We start from the raw sequence: 21855 nt of genomic DNA, 5'->3' as shown, positions 1-21855 counted from the left end.
ATGACTGCCGGGAGCCGTCCTCAGCATGGCAGTGCCACGCCCAGCCCCGCCCCCTCTCGCACCGCGGGGGAATTTGCCCTGCAGCAAGTGGTTAAATAACGGCCTCTGAGTTGGTAAATATTATCAGCAGTCATAGGAGCCAGGCTCACCAAATATTGGTGGGGCCCAGTTCATATGAGCAGTTCTGTGGGAGGCGAGATGACGAGCGTGCACCGTAGGAAGGGTGAGCAGGCGTCCCCGTTTTGCCAGGACAGTCCCATGTTTTTAACCAGCTGTCCAAGCAAATTTCAAGCAATTTAGCTCATGTCCCGGTTTTTAGAGAGGGTCGACTGAAAACGGTTTGAGGTGTTTTTTATGTTTTACAAAGCAGGGAAAGTTAGCAGTTGTTTCAAGAAAGCAATTTAATTAACAGGCAAGCTACTGGGTTTAAAAATTACATTTTATGTATGTTCTTACTGCCTGTTCTGTAATTCTCTGCTGAGGAGCGCTCTCATCGCTTGAAGTAAAATTGGAGTCCTTCTTCTATTTTTGTGAAATGTCCCGGTTTTTGGCTTTAAAATTCTGGTCACCCTACCCGTACGATGCCCTTCCTCACAAGTACGATGGTCCATAGAAAAGCCCCCGGACTCAACAATTCACCTTAACTCAAGACCAACAAATACGCAACTCCCTTATTACGTTTGTGTTAAGCCCCCCAGCCTGTACCGGGCTCCGACGCTCGCGATCCCTTGAACCCCCAAAGCAGGGACCACGTCCTAATAAAAACAGGAGATGGGGTAGCAACTGTGCATCAATGTCACTTCATTACAAGGACTGTCAAGGTCATGGTGCACGCTCCATTAGAGTCATAGGTGAGGTAAGCAACATACAAATGCTTGTAAATATGAGCTTTGCAGTCATATTTTCATATTCTCCTGCTTTTTTGAGCCTATAAAAATAAGAAAACAAGTTACTTACCTGTAACTGCAGTTATCCAGTATTGGTATCTCTCATAGATTCACTTGCATATTTTCCATGTATTGAGGAGGTTACCTTAAGATTACATCAAAATAAAATTTGAAAACATGGTTTTATTTGTTTGGAGCATTTAAAAATGATAGTTTTACGAGAAATAGTTCTGCCTTGAGTGTTATAATGGCTGGGTGCAAAAGGTATGAAAAATGAGAGGGGGCTTTGGACTACAGCCCTATATATACACCTCACTGACAGTCCACCTCAGCCCCCTTAACAAATGCTGATAATTCTCTCACACCCTGTGTTCCTGGCAATACTTTAGCCTCGCAGCTCTGCGAGCTGTCCTGCCCCGGCCCTGGGGTGCACAGATCATAAATCACTGGCGGTGCCCAAACCTCCCAACCCCTTAAAACTTGGTGTCCAGGTCTCCAGTTAAACGAGGCAGTGAACCGTGTTTACTGCTGCTCTAAAATGTCCAATGCAAAACTAAAGTCAAGATTCGGAAGCGTAGATACAATAAAATGACAGGGCAAAAAGGCAGGGTCGATTTGGCATAGAGGGCAATCGGGCAGTGTCAGAATGGTCTGACAGGTTTGTGTGCGGCCCGTTCCTTATTGGCTGCTTGTGGGCCTGCGGTATGGTCTGGTAGACCAGTTCTTTCTGTTGATTTCTGAGTTATTGGTTTGGAAAGGTCTATAGCTAGTGAATTATTAAATAAACCTAACTACATAATTACATTTATAATTTATAAATTATAAATGTACTTATGTAGTTAGGTTTATTTAATAATTCACTAGCTATAGACCTTTCCAAACCAGTAAGTTTTCCCTATGTATAGCTAGCCTAGTGCATTCTAATATGGGGTCCCCCATTTTCCAAACGATTTCCGAGTTATTACCAGAAACATTGGCTTCAGCAAACACAAATCCACGCAATCTTCCATACTTTGCAAAATACTTATGCTGCGAGTCTTTACAAGTTTGAAACAAAACATGTTGTACCTTTCTAATTCACTGATGGTGGAGGGAACTTTTATTTGGTGCATGGGCCTATTTTCTCTCCCAGTCTGACCATGGAGAAATGAAGTGTCATCACCCACCCTCTGACCCCAAATGGCATCACAGAGTTGGTGCCTTGTCCCACCTTTAGACCCTCACCTGCCTCCTATTTGGTGCTGAGGTTGCCTGGGGGAGGGCAAGGAGAGGCATCCACAGACACTGAAGAGGGCTCTAACAGCTACAAGTACTTCCTGTTCCTGCTTCTTCTATTGCAGCTCTGGAGACCAGTGGGAGGAGGGACTGGTCAGGTGGTAACAAAAGACAAGCCCCTTGACACCTGTAATTGAAGTCTATATTGTCACTACAATTACAACTCTAAATAACCCCACATTAATGTCCAGAAGACAGTAAACACCAGGGAAGCATTTGTAGTCGTTGGTTGCACTGTATATAAATCCAGTACTGTGTAAATCTCACCGGCCCAATCGTTGTTGAAAACTCATTGGCAATGAGTCGAACTGTTGAGTCTTAAGCCTTATTACCATCCACCTGTGAAATTCTAGGATGTGTGGTAACTCCTGCTACCTCACCCACTGAAGTGATCAATTTGCCAGCTACACACTCCCTCAATGTTCCCCAGTTTAATTTCCGAAGGTCAGACCTGCCGAAATTTACAGAGCGAAAAGTACACCCAAAATACCAGAACATATGGATTTTGGTGTAGCAAGAACTCAAACCTTCATGTTGTGCCCATGTGTGTGGCAAGAACTCAAATGTTCATGTTGTGTCTCTGTGTGTAGCAAGGACACATCTTCATGTTGTATCCCTATGTGTAGCAAGAACTCATATCTTCATGTTGTGCCTCTGTCTGTAGGAAGAACTCAAATCTCCATGTTGTGTCCATGTGTGTAGCAAGAACACATCTTCATGTTGGGTCCCTGTGTGTAGCAAGAATACATCGTCATGTTGTGTCCCTGTGTGTAACAAAAACTCACATCTTCAAGTGTGTTTAAAATTTTAAGTAGAAATAGCACCAAAAAACACAAATCGCCAATGACAGTCAATTGTTGTGCTAGACTGGGCCCGAGGCGCAGTTTCAGGCTGATTGTGACAGAGTGCAGGTCGGATATAAAGCCAGGTTCATTCTGACTCAGTCTTTTTATCTCCCAATGCACCACAGGAGTACACTTCTAAAGTTCACTCAGAATCTCAGGAGAGGCACTTAACAGATCTCATTCTAATCCCTAAAAATAAGGATAGGTTTAACCGAGTTCCAAGGATCACTTTGAATATCACTGTTACCGGGGTACCCAGAATAGATAAACATATTACAAACCAACTTTTGTGTCCCTTTATTGGTGGTTGTTTGGGTATGAGTTTAAATTATAAGGGTATTAAGGTCATTTGACCCTAATTGACCATCATGTTTCTGCCCCTCTGCTCAGGTGTCTTCGGTTCAGGTCTTTTGTCAGGACATCAATAATTTACTGTTCCAGCAACACAATCATTCAATTAGCGAAAAGCATGCACCACTTGGCAGGGTAGACTCACATATGGCAGGGTAGACTCACAGACAGCAGAGTCCAAGTGCAGGGGTTGGAAACCTGTTATTTCCCTGGGGCTTCATATCAAGAGGCCAGCCAACTAGCCATTGGAGTCACTATGGGTTCTAGGATCAAGAGATGCAGGCCCTGTCCTTCTCCCCAAGGCAAGAGGGCAGCAGTCAGCAGCTTAGCACAGCAAATCAGGAGTCCAGCAGAGTGGCAGTCCTTCAGCAGGACAGCACAGCAGCCCTTCTTTCTAACAGAATAGCCACAGTCCAGAAGTGTACTGACTTGATGGTGTCTGAGGTCCAGTACTTGTATAAAGTGGTGCCTTTGAAGGGGGATAGACGTCAAAGACATGCCTTTGAAGTGCAGAGGCCTTCCCTTCCTGCCCTGGTTCAGGACTTACAAACAGGGGGGTATGCAGCCATTTATGTGGGTACAGGACACAGTCTATTTAGGTGTAAGTGAGGGTGTGCCCAGCTCCTCCATCCAATTCTACCACAGATGACCCATTGAGACACACCTAAGCTCCCATTGTGTGTGGCTGCCTAGGAGGAATACACAAAGCCCAACTGCCAGCTGCACCCAGTCGTGTGATCAGAGACAGGTTACAGGCACCAAATGGCTAAATCAAGAAAATGCCAACTTTCTAAAAGTAAGTGTACCCAAAGGCACATTTCCGCGCCTCCATCCGTCGCACTGCGGTTTGGGAAAAATATCCCAATCTATTTTTAACCAAATAATCTCGTTTTGTCCAATTCATCAGTAGAATCAATATTCGTACAATCCATTGTTTCATCACTCTTCAAAGCTTATTAAATCACTGCGGAGACAGCGCCATTCCACCTTTTTTTCTTATTGCAACTTCTTCAAATGACCACTAAGTGCTCATCGAGGCTTTCTAAAAGTGGCATTTTCAGAATTATAAGTTAAAATCCAACCTCACCAAACCGGAATCAATTATCTCTTCCCATTTGGAAATGTTATTTATAAAATGGAATAAGGTAATCTCAATGTTATCCTACAGGATAAATAGGCCTTGCAGTAGTGAAAAACAAATGTAAGAGTTTATCACTACCAGGACATGTAAAACTTACAAGTACTTGTCCTGCCTTTTAGATACATTGCACCCTGCTCTCTGGGTTGTCCAAGGCCTACTTTAAGGGTGAGATATGCATAAAAAGGGAAGGTTTGGACCAAATGCCAGTGTAAACTGCACTCACAGGCTCTACAATGGCAGGCCTAAGACATGATTAGAGGGCTACTTCAATGGGTGGCACAAGCAGCGCTTCAGGCACACTAGCAGCATTTAATTTACAGGCCCTGGGTAAATGACCTATAAGTCAATTAAACATGCCAATTGGGTATAAGCAAATATTAACATGTTTAGGGGAGATAGCACAAGCACTTTAGCACTGGTTAGAAGTAGTAAAGTGTGCAGAGTCCACATACCAGTAAAAACAAGGTCAGAAAAGTGGACGAGGAAGGCATAAAGGTGGAGGGAAGACCACTATAAGGCTGTCACGTCTAACAACTATATACTAAGGACTTATAGGCAAGTGGAATATGACAATTACTGAATAGTAGGGGTAAATAAAGTACACAGAATTCTAAAAACAGAAAAAATATACGATCTAGCAAGAGGTGAAAAATCTGGGCTAACCACGCAGAAAATGCTTATTTCCTACAAAACCTACTTATGGGAAAAATTCATGCATGTGAATATATTGAAGATCCAATGCTGGAGAAACCAAGGTTAAAAACCTACTGGCCTAGGGTATACATTCTCTCTATAGTCCCTCTCAGTATGCAGCTTATTCATGTGCGAATAACTAGGTCAAACCAAGCTACAAACCAATGGCACACAATTCAAGTATCATTCGTCTGATTCATAAAGGTTGCAATTTTTCTTAACAGATTCCATGCATAATGTGTGGCAACACGATATTCTTCGGCGTTACGGAGAACATCTATACCAGCTCGTTATGCCAGTAATGAGTGTGGATAATAAACAGAAAGAAACCCGTGCTTCGGTACCCGGTGATGTCAACAGAAGGGGCAGCAGGAGACTCTAATAGGGTAACTTGTCGGGACTGGAAGAAGCAATTAGACGTCATAAGTAACTTCATACTGTTGAAAATGGAGGTAGCGACGTCAAAGCACTGCCAATCAGTGCTCACTAAAGCGAAATGGGGTCATGTCAATAGAGAGTTTGTGGAACGCTACCTCATTAGGCGCTATGTGATATAAATAAGGCCATAGATTGGCATAGGAAGTTGTCGGTAACCAAGCTGAAAGAAGCAAAATGGAGGATGGAGCCTTAAAAGATATGTTGTCACAGACGTGAGCAGAGCAAAGTAAAATGTCACGTTCTTGCACTGTTGAATTTAGACATCCTCGGGGAAGGAAGGCTGACATGTCACTCATGAATGAATCATACATTTTAATTAGTACTGTTGTGACAGTCTGCCTGACCTTTGTGCTGAACCAGAGAGACAGGGGTCAACAGGATGAGTCAGTGTGCACATTCAAAGGTAAGGGAGCATAATGCGCCCTGGAGGCAGCAGCAGGTGTTAAGTATAGGAATACAATATGTATACAGTGAGAAAAAAATGAACAGAGCTAATTACTTTACAGGTTCAGGTGGATTGACCCAAATAAGATTCTGGTCTGTTGCAGCCAGGTACCAGCTTCCCACACTGAGAGGTCAAATCAAATTGTTTGTTGACCATAACGATTTCAATGCTTGATCCCGGAAGTAATGTAGAAAGAAAAGTACAGATCAGAGTAACTTTGAAAAACTCAGATGACACAGTCTTAAAGCACCCTAAATATCAGATACAGATTACACAGGGCAGAGTTATAAAGTGACAAACACTGGAACAGGTCTGAGCTCATAAACCTGTATATACAAATATTCAGTGGAAGAGTTTATGTTTAAATGATGTCTAGGAAAACATAACAAACTAAATTCAGAACAATACCCAATGGCCTTCAAATGAAATACCTAGAAGCCTATCGCGTTTACCCGAGACTCTGAATGTACATAGACAGATTATTAAAATTTGCCTTCAGTATTCCTGGCATCAGAAGAACCAAATTACTCTTTATAAAAGGGATAGCTGAAATCAATGAGATCACCCTCACTACCATAGCACTAAAACTAAATTTTGGCTTCTTTCTTCACACAAGTAACAGAATCTCCGGACTTCCAATTGGACTTTTTAGTTAATTTATGTTTCGTTTACAGTTATTTTAAGGGCTGGCTTTAAGCCTAGCTGCCGACGAACTGCAAAAGTTGCCACAGGTCTTTTTTGTGATGATAAATTAGATATTTGTTTGTGCCCACTTGTGCATAGTAGATGAGGACAGGTAAAGATTTCCCGTAATTTGGTCATTCTAGAGTTTGGCACTTGGACTACTGAGCATCAGCCATCAAGGTCCATCTTTCTGAGAACTGAAGATTCAGAAGAGTTTTGTTGACTTAGAGTAGATTCCTGCCAGCGATGACAGAGGAGATCTTGTTGAGCAGGTAATACCAGTGTGTCAAATGGGCTTGCTGTCAGTACCGTCACTTCTCATTCTGCTTATCTTGCGAACGTGAACGATCTCCATCCAAACTAAATTCTTGATTTTGTCATCAGGCAGGCAGACAGACACACAGACACACATACCCCTTTGTGTACTTGTTTATACTGCGTAGCTGCCCCAGTTTAAAAAAAGCCTCCAAATTTTAAGACCAGTGTTTGACAAATCTATATTCATTATGCCTCTATATTCATTATGCATTCATTTTCCAGACATCAGAAGGATGAAAAGCTGTGCAGGTCCTACAGACAACCTGCATGTTCTTCGCATTTATACATCAGAATAAGCCTTCGTTCATCCTAATAGCACATGAAACGGGCACCAGCATGTTACCAATAGGTGTGTGCAGCAGTCACACTAACATCAGAGCTCCCCTACAGGATTAGAAAATGTGACTTGCAGGGTAAATTAGATCTTGCAGTAGAAGTCACTGAGGAGTGGTGCATAAGAACACATGACTACGCCACTTGTGTAGGGAAGAGCACAATTCAGGCTACACACAGATATCTGAAGCATATGTATTAAGCTAACATGTTATATTTAATTGGAATGAGATAATGTAAATCTAACATGTTATATTTAATTGGGATCAGAGCATGTAACCATAAGGCCGTCCTTTGTAGCTGATACACTAATCCACTAGGTAACATACCTAGAATTGGAACAAGCATTGGCACAGCCACTTTCCCAATGTGTTTTAGCCATGTTGTACACAAGCTTGGCTGCTGTTCAGCATGGATAAAAGTTAGACGCCATGGAGTGGAGTGGCGTAGAGTGGAGTAGCATAAAGAGGGGTGGAGTAGCACGAAGTGGAGTAGAGCATCATGGAGTGGCTTAGAGTGGAGTGGATTAGAGTAGAGTGTCATAGAATGGAGTGTTGTAGAGTGGCGCAGAGTGGATTAGAGTGGTGTGTGTCATAAAGTGGCATGAAGTACAGTGACGTGGAGTTGAGTTGAGTGGGATAGAGTGGAGTAGAGTGTCAGGGTGGAGTGACAAAGGGGCGCTGAGTGGAGTGGATTAGAGTAGAGTGTCATAGAATTGAGTGTTGTAGAGTGGCACAGAGTGGATTAGAGTGGTGTGTCGTAGAGTGGCATGAAGTACAGTGACGTGGAGTTGAGTTGAGTGGAGTGTGTCATGGAGTGTAGTAGAGAGTTGAGGAGTGGAAAAGGGTGGGGTGGCATAGAGTGGAGTATGCATCGCGTGGTAGCACACTGCCATTACAGACAACACATTCAATTGAAATTACCATTACATTTGCACAGCCATACAGTTTTATTGATAAAACAATACAGTGCACAAACGATAATGGGTGGAAACTGCATCACCTAGTGTATAGATTTCTTTTGATTGTATTAAAATATTTGAGAATTACAAAAAAATTGCTTAATTTGTGCTTTCCTGATTTTGATATATTCTGAAATATATGTACAGTTAATTTAGTGACATTTAAATGTTGTTGTATGCTAGAAAAAAGAAACCACTCCTTTTTGCTACCCAGTACGATCGTCACATAAATCCTCCCACTTTGCAATCAGAGAAAGAATAGTAAGCACACAGCTCCCTGGAACACAGAACCTAACATTTGACCTCTGTCTTTGTGTGCGCAGAAAATATGACAAGATAAAAACAAAATGTAAATGCCTGTTTATTGCTCATTCACTTCTGAACTCCAGCATGGTATTTTACTTCAGCATCCCCCGCTCCTCTACTTCCAGTGCCTATGGCATGGTTGGCAGATGTAAGTTGGATCAGTCAAGCAGAAAGATAGGAGACATGAAACCTTTTACAATAAATACAGCATGTTTAATGCTGTGAACTAGCATATGAGCAACACAACTGAAAACACAGGTACTCTCCTGGACTGTCTAACGAAAAAGAAAAAAGAGTTTCCAAAAAGCAAGCATTCGTGGGAGAATACAAGGAGCCAGTCAGAGAGGTGGCAAACAAGATATGCTCCACTGGAGGGACAAAGACAAACAAGTTACCTACCATCAGTAACGTTTTATCTGGTACAGGCACTATCTAGCCTCAGATTACTTACCTTAGAATATTCCCCAGGCATCAGACTGCATCCAAATACATTTGGTGAGAAATACCCATGACTGGCGGTAGGTGGCATAGTTCTGCTCCACCTGGCATTGTCTGCAACGGAAGTGATGTGGGCAGTGCCTATATAGGTGCCACCTCAGCAAGCTGACAGCAGTCTCTTTCACTTCTTTCCTCGCCAAAAGCGTGGTGTAATGAGGAACACTGACCACTGGTGTGCGAAGCGAGGGGTTAATCTGTAACACTATAATCCAGTTGCAGAGATTGGAGGATTGGTAATGGATCTGCGGCTAGAGAGGGTGTCAACAAGATATGATTTACCAAAGGTAAGAAACTTGTTAATCTGATAGAGACTTCTAGTCGCAGATTCTTATCTTAGAATAGATATCCCAGTAATACCTCCCTGGAGATGCGATACGGATCAGACTCAAAAGTCCTAGAGGACCGAACAGGCAAAATTACCATCATGCCGGACCTGACTGTCTAGGCAGTAGTGTTTTGTAAACGTGTGCAAGGAAGCCCACTTTTGCTGCCTTACAGATATCCAGGACAGGAATTCCGCAGACTAACACAACGGTTGCAACTTTCAATCTTGTAAAGAGAGCGTGCAAACCCTTAATGGATTGCTATTTGGCCAATGCATAGCATATCTTGATGCAGAGAGCTATCCATCGCAAGATGATCCATTTCTGCATTGCCTTACTTTCCTGGGCTCCAACATACCCCATAATCGTAGAACGTCCACCCAGAACTCAAAAGTACGATAAAATAAGAAAGATAGCAATCTTTTTGGGTCCAGCCAATTGAGTCTCTACTCGTCTTTAGAGGGGTGATGAGCATGTAAAATGTTGACAGAGTGATGGCCTGGCCTACATGGAAAGGACTGACCACTTTCGGTAGGAAAGAAGCTCTAATTCAAAGAACAAACGTGTCTGGGTAGAAGTTAAGGTATGGAAATGTGCAGACAGTGCCTGTATCTCACTGACCCTCTGGGAAAATGTTATTGCCACTTAGAAGGCAGTTTTGATGGTAAAAAGTCTGAGTGGACAGTTGAAAAGTGCCTCAAAGGGAGTGCGGTTTATAAAAGTGAGAACCAGGTTTATGTCCCCCTGGGGCATCATAAAAGGTGCTGTTGGGAACATGTGCTGGAGACCTTTTAGAAACCAAATTAGAATAGGAGATCTGAAAAGAGATGGCTAATGTGGCAGCCACAGAAATACCGAAATGGCAGAAAGATAACCTTTCAACATGCCCAGGTAAGAATAAACAAGAGAACCTGGAAAGGGGTGCAGATTAGGTATAATTATTTTTATGTGTACACCATACCACAAACTTGCTCCAATGGCAGGCGTATACGTCTTAGTGGAGGGATGCTTGGCTGCCAAGCTAACATTGCAGACTTCAGGTGGAAGGCTGAAAACTGTCAACTGTCAACTGTCACTGCGTAAGCGTAGCGTTTTTAGGTTTGGATGCAAAACCCTCCCCTGCTGTTGCAACAGAAAAGTCCTCCTGAACAGGCAGCCTGATTAGAGGATCGATGCTCATGCTCAACAGCTTCGGATACCTGACTCACTGTGCCCAACCACAAGAATTACTTGGGCCTGGTCATACCGAATCTTTTTAAGAACTCTGGGCAGAAGTGGTATTGGCAGAAAGGATTACAGAAGCCCGGAGCTCCATTCGAGATGAAAATTGTCTCCGAGTGAGAGCTGCCTTGGAAACTCCAGTGAGCAAAGCTGGAGTGCATTCTGGGTGGAGGCGAACATATCCAACCAAGGATCTCACCACTCTTGGAAGAGACCTTGTGCCACCTCCGGATGGAGATGTCATTCGTGATTGGCTAGGCATTGACGGCTGAATTTGTCTGCTCTAGCATTTAGAGAGCCCGCCAGGTGTTGAACTACTAGGTGTTCCAACCATGTTCAGAGACCCAAAGCCTTGTGACAGAAGGTCCTTGACCTCACTCCATCCTGTTTGTTGCAATACCACATGGCGGTGTTGTTGCCCATGACCACCTGTACCAGCCTTCTTCTGATTAAAGGAAGAAAGGCTTTCACTGCTAACCGTTTCGCCAAAAGCTCTAACAGACTGATGTGAAAACAGATTCTACCAGAGACCAGAGTCCTCCGATCTCCACCTCTCCCAGATAGCTGGCCCAGCCCAGGAGGGATGCATCTGTCACTACAGTCAGTTCTGGTTAAGGAAGAGAAAGGGGTCTGCCATTGACCCAATTGCGGTCTGTTAGCCACCACTGCAGGTCTTTTGCAGTTCCCTCCTCAAATCTGGACTAATGCTGCACCCACTGGGACTTCAGGTCCCACTGCAGAACCCACAGAGGCCCAACATCAGGGTCAACTACACCGAAATCTAGGATCGAGGCTAAAACATCGGTATTATAGCCTAAGCATCCTTAACTCACGGCTCGGGCCGGAAATTGCACTGTGTCCAAACAGCTATGATATCCATTAGGGTCTGCAGACCCCTCCCAATCATCATCCAATCAAGGACTGTCATATGAATAAGGCACTGGCTCTCATATGGAGAGTGTGCCACTCGTTGGCAAAGCACCCGTCTGGCTCTGTATTTGAGTGATGAATGATGATGGGGTGGCGCCACCTCTGGGAGGGGGGGTGCCGGCACTGGAGTTGGCGACAGGGAAGGTCCATGCCCCTTGAGCAGCACCGCTCCGGATCCGTCATTGGATCCATGAGGTTCAACTGGGACCGAAAGCGAACCCACCAGCGGAAGACACCAGTAGGGGTCCCTCCCGGACTCATGGGGCCTGATGGCGCTCCAGAAGGTCCAGGTCACTTAAAGGTGGGGTGCATGGCCTCAAAAGAGACTTTAAGTTGGGCGGGTGTCATTTTGGCTCCCTGAAATTCAGGGAGGAGTGGAGAAAGCCCAGGCGCAGGCTCCTCCACAGAGCTGGACCTCGAGTGGCGACAGTCCTGTGAATTGTCCGAAGACTTGCACGACAAAGTTGAAGACACCTTTGACTTCTTTTTCTTTCTGTGAGACTTACTCGACATCTCCAATGACTTGGAATAGAATGACGATCACCGGGTACGACTTCGTGAACAATCTCAGGACCTTCTTCACGACCGAGATCTGAAGCGTTGCAGAGTCGATCGACATTGGGTGGCGAGGAGCTTGAGGGACCGCTCCCTCAGCCCTTAAGGTGCATGGCGGGGTGATTCGTGCATTTCGTGGCTATGTGATCTCGCTCTAGACATCAAAGGCAAACTATGTGCAGGTCCATCATCGTCATCTGTCGGTGATAGGCGCCGCATGGTTTAAAACCTGCCTTTCTGGTGGACATCCTGCACACCAGGAGACAAAGTTTCAAAAAATCTTTGACAAAAGGTTGAAAAAAAGTGACTGGTGGTAGCCCTCTCTGGATCTGGCGTGGAAAGAAAAGAACTGACGTCAGATTGCTGGGGTGGAGCCTATATTGGCACCACACATGTCCCTTCCGGCACAGACAGATGATGCCCGACTGAGCCAAACAATGCCAACTAAAGGGACACAGGGGTACTGCTCATCATAAGTTTTGGATCAAGTCTGAAGCTTGGGGAATATTCTAAGGAAATTAACATGCAGCGAGAAGTCTCTATCAGATATGCTGGACAGCCTAAAACAAAGAAAGCCACCAAATAGAAAGCAAGCACATTTGAGTTACAAAAAACAAAGACAATGGTAAGCAATGAGCGGAATGCCTTCATAGGAAAGCTTTCACCATGTCCCCAATATGTCTTTGTAACCAGACACTGGCGCTTTCTGGTAGGTTTCAACCTAAAGATGACCACAGGGTACCTACACACCTATAGTTCTCAATCAGATCTACCTATGTGGGGTGTAACTTTCAACCTACAGGTTACACAATGTTCACGCTCGGGGAAATGCTTTATGAGGTGTTTGCCCCTTTTAAACTAGGAACTGCTTTAAATAAGTGCTTGGGGTACACAGATGAAATTGCACTTGTAGAACATATTTTACAATAATTCACTTGTCCACAGCTGCCAATAAGGTCCTAAGTGTGCTCCATTTTCTATTACACTAATAGAGAATAACAGAATAATATTCACTATGAGTATAATGAAAAACGGGCAGATAATCATGAAAGCAAAGCTACCCCTGTGTTCTTGGCGCGGAATTTGCCACCTCTGAGGCCAGGGGACACAAAGGCACTGCCTGGGGTCACAAGTGGCAAGTCAGGGGCCGCAGCTGCTACCCTTAGCAACCAGCCGCAGTCGATAGGGGGAGTACCTGCCGGGCGGTGACGTGGGGAGGGGGAGGGGCAGGTTGGAGGGTAGTAATCTATGGATTACAGAGCTTTACAGTAAGTAAACATATAAATAAATAAAACGAATTTCGTTGCGCGCACTGCATTGCATTTGGGGATGTAGTGTACGCAACGAAATTCGTTTTATTTATTTATATGTTTACTCACCTGAAAAGCTCCGTAATCCATAGATTACTACCCCCCACCCTACCCCTCCCCACGTCACCGCCCCGCATGTACTCCCACTACCGACCGCGGCTGTTGGCAACTCCTAAATGACATTCATACCTGAGGCAATTAATAGAAGTTGTCACATTATCATAATTGGAAGTACTACCTGTATCTATCTCACAAAGATAAATAGCCACGATGAACCCCTTGGGCTCAAAACTGAAAATCTGCAGCTTGAGAAAATCTCTCATACTAACTCCATCATCTGCCTCACCAGATAGGGATGTGCTTGAACTGCCTACTTGAAGGTGGTGAACTAAGTAAATGTTAGTGCAAAATCAGAAATTCTGACAATGCAATCAAATGTCCTTCTTCCACCCAGATGTTTATCAGCCCGAGACCCACAACTTAACCTAGCCCCACCCTGTTAACCCACCCCCTCAATCGTTTTGAGAAGTACCGTCAGGTTTTTTTTCCAATTCAAAGAACTTGGTAGCACCAAGGAGGTATGTAAATATAGTTCATTAATTTGATTGAATTTTTCAGTATTGCCAGCCATTACAAAATAATGAACAAGTAACATGCAAGTTGGGAATAAGATAACATATATACATGTCCTACACTGTTGTTGCTGATTATTATGTTAATCTATAGAAGCAAAACCCAATTTCACCGTTCATTACACATTTCGTTTTTTTGCTCCCACAATCCATACTGTTTCCAGCAATGAATGTAGCTATTGATTATGGGACCTTCGGACTATATAGTTGAAATAGACTTGCAGTAGATAGGATATTCTCTTATATCCTGAACAATTGTGCACGAGTGTGATCTCCTTGCAGCCTGATGCATACATTACATAGCAGAAAAAGATGGATGTTCGCTCCCCGGGGCTTCTGAGGAAGAAATGGAGCACCAAACTCGCCTGCCAGTATCACCCATGGGTGCCCCTTGGCTAACCACCCCACTACTGTACAAGAGTCAAAAATCTCCTTCAGAAGATTCTATCTCTCTTCCTTCACGCCTGTGGTCAGTAGATGATGCTGTCCTCCTGCTTGACAACAAGGGTAGGAACAGAAGAAGCGACATTAACTCGGTTTACATGATTCATGCAGAACTTAATTCAACAAGTGACACGAGGATCAATTGTATCCAGAAACACCTTTATTCACCTGCTCAATTTAAAAGTAATTGTCCTTTGTCAAAGTTTGTCAATGTCTACATCACCTGTTAGCCCTCATTCTTCAAACCCGCAACACTGTCTTGCAAATGAAATGAGGACTACCACTGGCTCTTTGTTAACAATAATACAAAAGAGATTCAGCTCACTTGCCCAGTAAATCAACTAATCTTCCATTCATGTGACCCGGCTAAATGGGTCCTCTCCTAATTACAGAAGGGTGATATCTTCTGGTATTCCGTTCAACAACCTCTTTGTACCCGTCAATGTAATGCAGTATCTAATGAGTACTATAACCTCCTCCTGCTGAAGGGGAATCCCTTTCTGTTTCTCCATAGAGACTATTTTGTTAATACCAGTAATAACACAATTCCTGGGATATTGCAATAGCTTCCCAAAGGAATCGATATAAGAAACTATTTAATCATGTCTAAGTACCTCGCTCATATACAGCACGCCGTGAGCAAGATAATCTAATGCCTACCCTGAAGAAGCTTCACTAACTATTGATTCAAGGAAGATCCTAGTTTCAAACACAGCCTAATCCTTGAAGGTACTGCATACCTGTACTCCAGGGAATGAGGCTAAGGTCTCATGCTAACATTGTAAGTAGATGTCGTAAAATTTTAGAGCAGACACAAAACACACATTTCGCTTACTGTATGACCCGAATGTGACATTACAGTTCTACTTAAACCAAGAGCAATCAGTTAATGGTGCCACGGTACTGTAGTTCCCACTAAATTAGGCCCAAGACATCACATTCTCAACTACAATGAGGGCCCCAGAGTACCAGAATGCAACCCAAGATTCACAAAATGCTGAGAAAATCGTTCCTGAAACCATGGGCGGAGTTGTGCTAATGGCTGTTGACTTTGCAGCATCTGCCTCTGCTTAGAAATGTTTCTGATTTGCTAAAAAGCTGTAAAAGTGGGTAGAAAAAAATAAATATGTAGATGTAAAGAGTTTCAAGTGAAAATGCACTGGCTCACCTATGGTACTAATTGGGCCCACCTGTTGTGTGACAATTTCATTGTGTTACTTTGGCGTGGTGCAGATCCAAGAGAGAAGCAATTTAACTTACAACCACGGTGGGGGATGACATGCAGACCTGTTTGACAGGGCACCATCAGTTCTAACACATCTCAGGTGTCCTAGGGCAATGTGCCAGTGGCTCCACATGTGGGGACCAATGGAGTGACTGCTCATCATCATGCAGAAAAGGTAGAGTAAAAAAAAGATAGGAAAATAGTCACAAAGGGTCAAATTCAGCAACCAAAGAAGGAGCTCTCTAGAAAAATGTGCATTCGCAAAATCAATCTCGCCTATTCAAGATTTTTTGGCTTTGTCAATTTCTCCATCCATGTATTTTACAACTTTCCTACAAAAGGATCTTGTATTATAACAATATATATCACGCTCTTGGGGTATCCAACGATCGAGCCGCACTCGACGTGCGTGTGCCTTCCCCAAAGCATTTCATCTGGTATGGGGAGCTCCGTGAATTCGTGTCTTTAAAAGCATCTGATTGGCCTGGCGCGTTTCGCAATTAGCTTTCTCAGCGGCCGTCAGAAAGAGTGCATAGTGATGACTCATTTACCCCATTAAGGCAATATCGTGCGTCCTGGATGGGCGGGTCATATGACTCAACACGTTGCATTTTGGGAAAATTCGTTCTTTATTTACTCCTGTATGGATGCACCCAAAGTTTTTGCTCAATGAAGGCTCTCACATGAACCCCGAATGCGGCAACTCCCCTCAATCCATCACGCATGTTCCACATCCAGAACTCCACTTCTCTCAGAGTCCCGTGGCCCCCCATTTTCTTTTCCGGGGCGGTGCAGCCCAGCGGCAGGACGGCCGCTTGTTACATCACGCTCTTGGGGTGTCCAACGATCGAGCCGCACTCGATGTGCGTGTGCCTTCCCCAAAGCATTTCATCTGGTATGGGGAGCTCCGTGAATTTGTGTCTTTAAAAGCATCTGATTGGCCTGACGCGTTTCGCAATTAGCTTCCTCAGCGGCCGTCAGAAAGAGTGCATAGTGATGACTCAATAACCCCATTTAGGCAATATCGTGCATCCAGGATGGGCGGGTCATATGACTCAACACGTTGCATTTTGGGAAAATTAGTTCTTTATTTACTCCTGTATGGATGCACCGAAAGTTTTTGCTCAATGAAGGCTCTCACATGAGCCCCGAATGCGGCAACTCCCCTCAATCCATCACGCATGTTCCACATCCAGAACTCCACTTCTCTCAGAGTCCCGCGGCCCCCCATTTTCTTTTCCGGGGTGGTGCAGCCCAGCGGCAGGACGCTATATATATATATATATATATATATATATATATATATATATATATATATATATATATATATATATATATATATATATATATATATATATATATATATATATATATATATATATATATATATATATATATATTTCAAAACAACACCCTTTCAGGCATAAAGTGACCCATAGATTATGCAGAGAACTCTGGGTAGTTCCCAAGTTTAGGTGGAGAGCAGTTCCTATATGGAGCACTCTTCAACATCAGCAACACTCTAAATTTGCTCACCTCAAATGTCTGCTTTTCTATCAAAGTCTTCAAGCGTAGGGTTAGCATGGTGCCATCCATGCCAAGATAGAAAGGGACAAAGTCGTCTCGGCATGGATGGCACTGTGCTAATCCTATGATTAAAGACTTTGCTGTAGAAATGGCAAAATACTTTGTCCCTTTCTATCCATTTTCACCTATACATCCACCCACACACTCACTCATACTGCCTCTTAACACAGTCACTTACTCAACCATACAAGCACTCACACAACCACTTATATACCCATTCAGACACCCCTACAAGCACTCACATATCCGCTCACTCACCCATACATCCATTCACACACTTACTCTACAATGCAGCCACTCACACACCACCTAACTTAAGAAAAAAACCACCCTAACAGCCACTCACTCACCCATACATTTACACACACCCTCACCTAACCATACAGCCACTCACTCACCCATACAGCCACTGACACACCCACTCACTCATCAATACAGTCACTTACACAGCCACTCACTCACCCACACAGCTGCTCAAACAGCTACCTGTACACCCATACAGCCATTCAGACACCCACTCACACACCCATACAGGCACTCAGACACCTACTCACACACAGATTCACACAGCCACTCACATAATATATTGGTAGTACAGTGATGCCACTGACCATGTCATGAGTGACATAATATGTGAGGTCATCAGCAGTGCATTGCGGGGGCGTTAAGTTATAGTAAGCTCAGGTAACTATAAATGCTGAATTTCTAAGGTTTTGTATAAGCGAAATCTCAGCTTAACTATAACGTCTGTATAACCTTTAATTTTTTCCAGTGAATATATATATCTATCTATATATATATATATATATATATATAGAGAGAGAGAGAGAGAGAGAGATTGATAGATAGCTACCGATAAATCGACAGATAGATGGTAAGCACTGGAGATTACCTGATCTTTTCCCCCTTTCATTTGTAGCACAGTTAAAAACTTGTCAATGTTGTTGAATATAGAAAAGGCATGCTATATAGAACATTCAAAAGAAAAAATATTTGGCAGCCGTACCATCGGCAGACCATTCTAACACTGAGATGCTTCCCTTGTTTCTGGCATGCCTCCTACAGTACTTGAGCAAATAAGGCAGTGAGTCAATCCGGCTCTCTGGTTGGCTATTGGCTGAATGTTTTACAGCCTTATTTTATAACAGGCTGTCAACTGTACAAGATTTCCTTAAGCCCCAGAGTGCCTCAACAGTGGATTAGTTCACATTTAGAGTTGCTCTAACATATCAGTTTTATGATAATGGCCAAGTCGTAAAGGACAGCCGAAGAATTAAACGCATTTTGTATTCAAGTTTAGCTGTGCAGCTCTGACTTGAATGAACACGCTGCCAAGGGTACCTTTCACGGCCTGTCACCAAGGAAAGCATCATGAAAGAGAATACCAAATGGCAATAATTTCTTTTTAATGAAGCTCCATTTTTGATTTAATTACCTGCCATAAAAGTTTCAGAAAATATTCTCAGGTACATTTTAAAGGCCTCTGCGTAGAGCATAACTCATAGCAGTTATGAAGGAGGGCAGGGTCGAGAGCACAAGCGGAATACATACTCTCATGAGCCATGGGTCAAAAGCATTCACAGAGCATAGAAAATAAAACACACACACTAGTTTTCTTGAACGGCCATTTTGTTTTTGTATTCATGAACACTTCCTGTGTCACACGCCTTTAACCACTGTCTTTGTGATCTCAGACAAGACTGACAGCTTAAGTGCATAACAAGCGTGATTGACAAGCAGCCAGAGGCGATGGCGTGCATTAGCTTTATATCACCAATTGCCACAGCAAAAGCAAAAAGATAATTTCTCTGTACTCATAGTTTAAGAATTTCAGCACAGGCCAAAAATGTGAAGGGAATTTCAAATAATATAGTCTTTCAAATGGCTCCTAAGGGTATAAAAAAAGATGAAGGAACAATTTACCAGAATGACCAACCTTTGCGACAGATTACTTATGTTGCAAAATTTCATGGTGAGTTGTGGGAACAGAATCATTGCAAAGTGGAGCACTTAAGGTGGCAAAATTAGCGTAGTTTCAATGTTACTTTTGTTTGGGTATTTTGGGCCAGTTCAGAGTGAAAGAGAATTATTTGCTTCCACCAGTTAAACATATTTTCTAGACCAAGCAAGTCGATTGTCACCTTAACTAATCTTACCCCCAATGAAAAATGTTTGTCCTGCGGACAGAAGGAGCATTATTGAAACCAATATGTTAGTCTGGAACACGCCTAATGAATGTGTCTGCAGCACCGATGTAGACTTTGTTGGTGCACTGCAGCTCACAGGTCCCTGCTTTTTACTAATTTAACGCCATATAATGAAGAGCAATGGAAGACTGGGAGGACTGCAGCTTTCTAACGCGTCCACAGGTGGGCCTCCCTAGAACTGCTGGAAGCGTCACGGAATCTGTTGTGAAAGACAAGGCCAGCAGGAGCTGGAAATACTACTCACAGCAACTGGACCAAGATGGTGGAGGGTCTACATTGTCAGTACAGTTTAAAATACAAATATATCCCAAATCACCTGAGGTGTACAGCCTACAACAACATCAATACATTTCACCTCACATGTTATAACTATGCAGATGACACACAAATACTCCTTAAACTGGAAAGTCCCAAAGACATTGGAAACTCACAAATTCTCAGTTGCCTCAATGCCGTGGATCAATGGATGATATGGAGCCATCTCAAATTGAATGCTTTCAAAATGAAAATACTAAGATGTGGCGACTGGAAAAATTATGACCCACTTGCCGCATGGCCTGATGATCTGGCAACACCGCCTAAAGTATCAAAGGAAGTAAGAAACCTCTGAGTTACCATAGACTCCAAGCTATCGATGAATTCCCAAGAGGACAAACTAGCAAGATCAAGCTTTGTTACTATAAATACTCTACAAAACATCTCCCCCCATCTGGGATTTCCACACCTGGTCCAGGCTACTAGCTCTTGTTCTGTCTAAACTTGATCACGCCAATAGCCTCTACCACAGATCATCTTTACAACTCTGAATGGACTACAATGGATTCATAACTCTGCTGCCAGACTACTCTTTATCTCCCCTGCGTGAAGGCCCTACATTGGTTACCAGTTGCCAGAAGATCCACATTCAAGCAGCTTTCTATTATCCACAAAGTGATACATGGAACAGGAGAGCTCTTTATCAGGAATAAAATCACCAAATAAATTCAACAAAGGAACCTCTGCTCTAGATTTGCACATTGCCTCAAAATCCCATGTTACAAGAAAAAAACCATAGGTGGCACATCCTTCTCTGTTCAAGTGCCAAACTACGGAACGCTTCACCCCCAAACATAAGATCTACGTATAACTACCTTAACTTCAGAAGACAATTCAAGAGTTGGCTCTTCCCCACATAACTAACATGCTCAAACATAAATATACAGCATATCCTTGTGTATATAAGCATGTATTTGGACTATATGTGTGTACCTAGGTATGTGTATTGCTTTGCATAAACGTGTATAATAATTATGTTTATAAATATATAGGTATTTGTTAGTTCTGCTTAACAAATGTACATATTACTTACGTTATATTATTCTTATGTCTAACATGTATATAGGTGACTGCATTAATAAGTAAATCGTTATCATAACTATTTATCTACAATTGCTTCGCTAATGAATTATAATAATAAATGAATTAACTTAAAGTACAGCAACATTTGAAAGTCTGACTTTATTAAATACAACTTAAATCTACATAGATTACCTTCCTTTATACATATATACCTTCCATGTACTTATGTATCTTTATACGTATTACTTTACTTCTAATTCAGAATTTCCAATGCACTACGCTATATCTCACCCTATACCTCTCTCTTTATATCCTCTACCTCCACTCTCTGACTCAGCTCAAACCTCATTCTACTACTCTCTCCAATGCAATTCAATATTTATCACCCTATACCTCTCTCAATATATCCTCTACCTTCTCTCTCGGACTCATCCAAAAGCCTTTTCTACTACTACGATCCACTAAATAACTCTTTATAGACTCTTCCCACCTCGAACCCTCCTTGTATCATCTCATACCTATTTTATTATTCAGATATCCCAAACAAGCCTTTCTAAACCTTTCCTCTGACACTTCCCCTCCCCCTCCCCTTTACTCATCCCAAACCTCCTCCTCCTACTATGAGCTCCAACAGACCCTTCCCCCTTCTCTCTTCTATCCCTCCACTATCCTTTTCAATCCAACAAACCTATTAACATGTCCACCACTCAAATTCATTTTATGTTCTCCTATACTAATTTCCCGCTAATCCCGTTTGAGTTCCCAAGTAGCGTGCTACCTGCCAAAAAGCGCTTCAACACCTCATCAGGGGTAGCAGGCGCTACATAAATGCAAACCCTTACCTCCTCTACCACTCTACTATCCTTTTTTAATCCAAATAACAAACTCACATGCCCACTGCTCGAATC

General features: G+C 43.0%; 1 protein-coding gene across 2 annotated transcripts in view; it reads right to left on the bottom strand.

Moving 5' to 3' along the window:
- Positions 1-21855, bottom strand: part of SDK1 (sidekick cell adhesion molecule 1) — a 2171476-nt gene that overhangs the window by 36798 nt on the left and 2112823 nt on the right. The gene's annotated exons all lie outside the window — the stretch shown is intronic.

The sequence above is a fragment of the Lissotriton helveticus genome, chromosome 10 (assembly GCF_964261635.1).
Source record: "Lissotriton helveticus chromosome 10, aLisHel1.1, whole genome shotgun sequence".
Classification (NCBI taxonomy): Eukaryota; Metazoa; Chordata; class Amphibia; order Caudata; family Salamandridae; genus Lissotriton; species Lissotriton helveticus.
The sequence above is the reverse complement of the archived record's forward strand: the minus strand, read 5'-3'. Positions and strand labels throughout refer to the sequence as shown.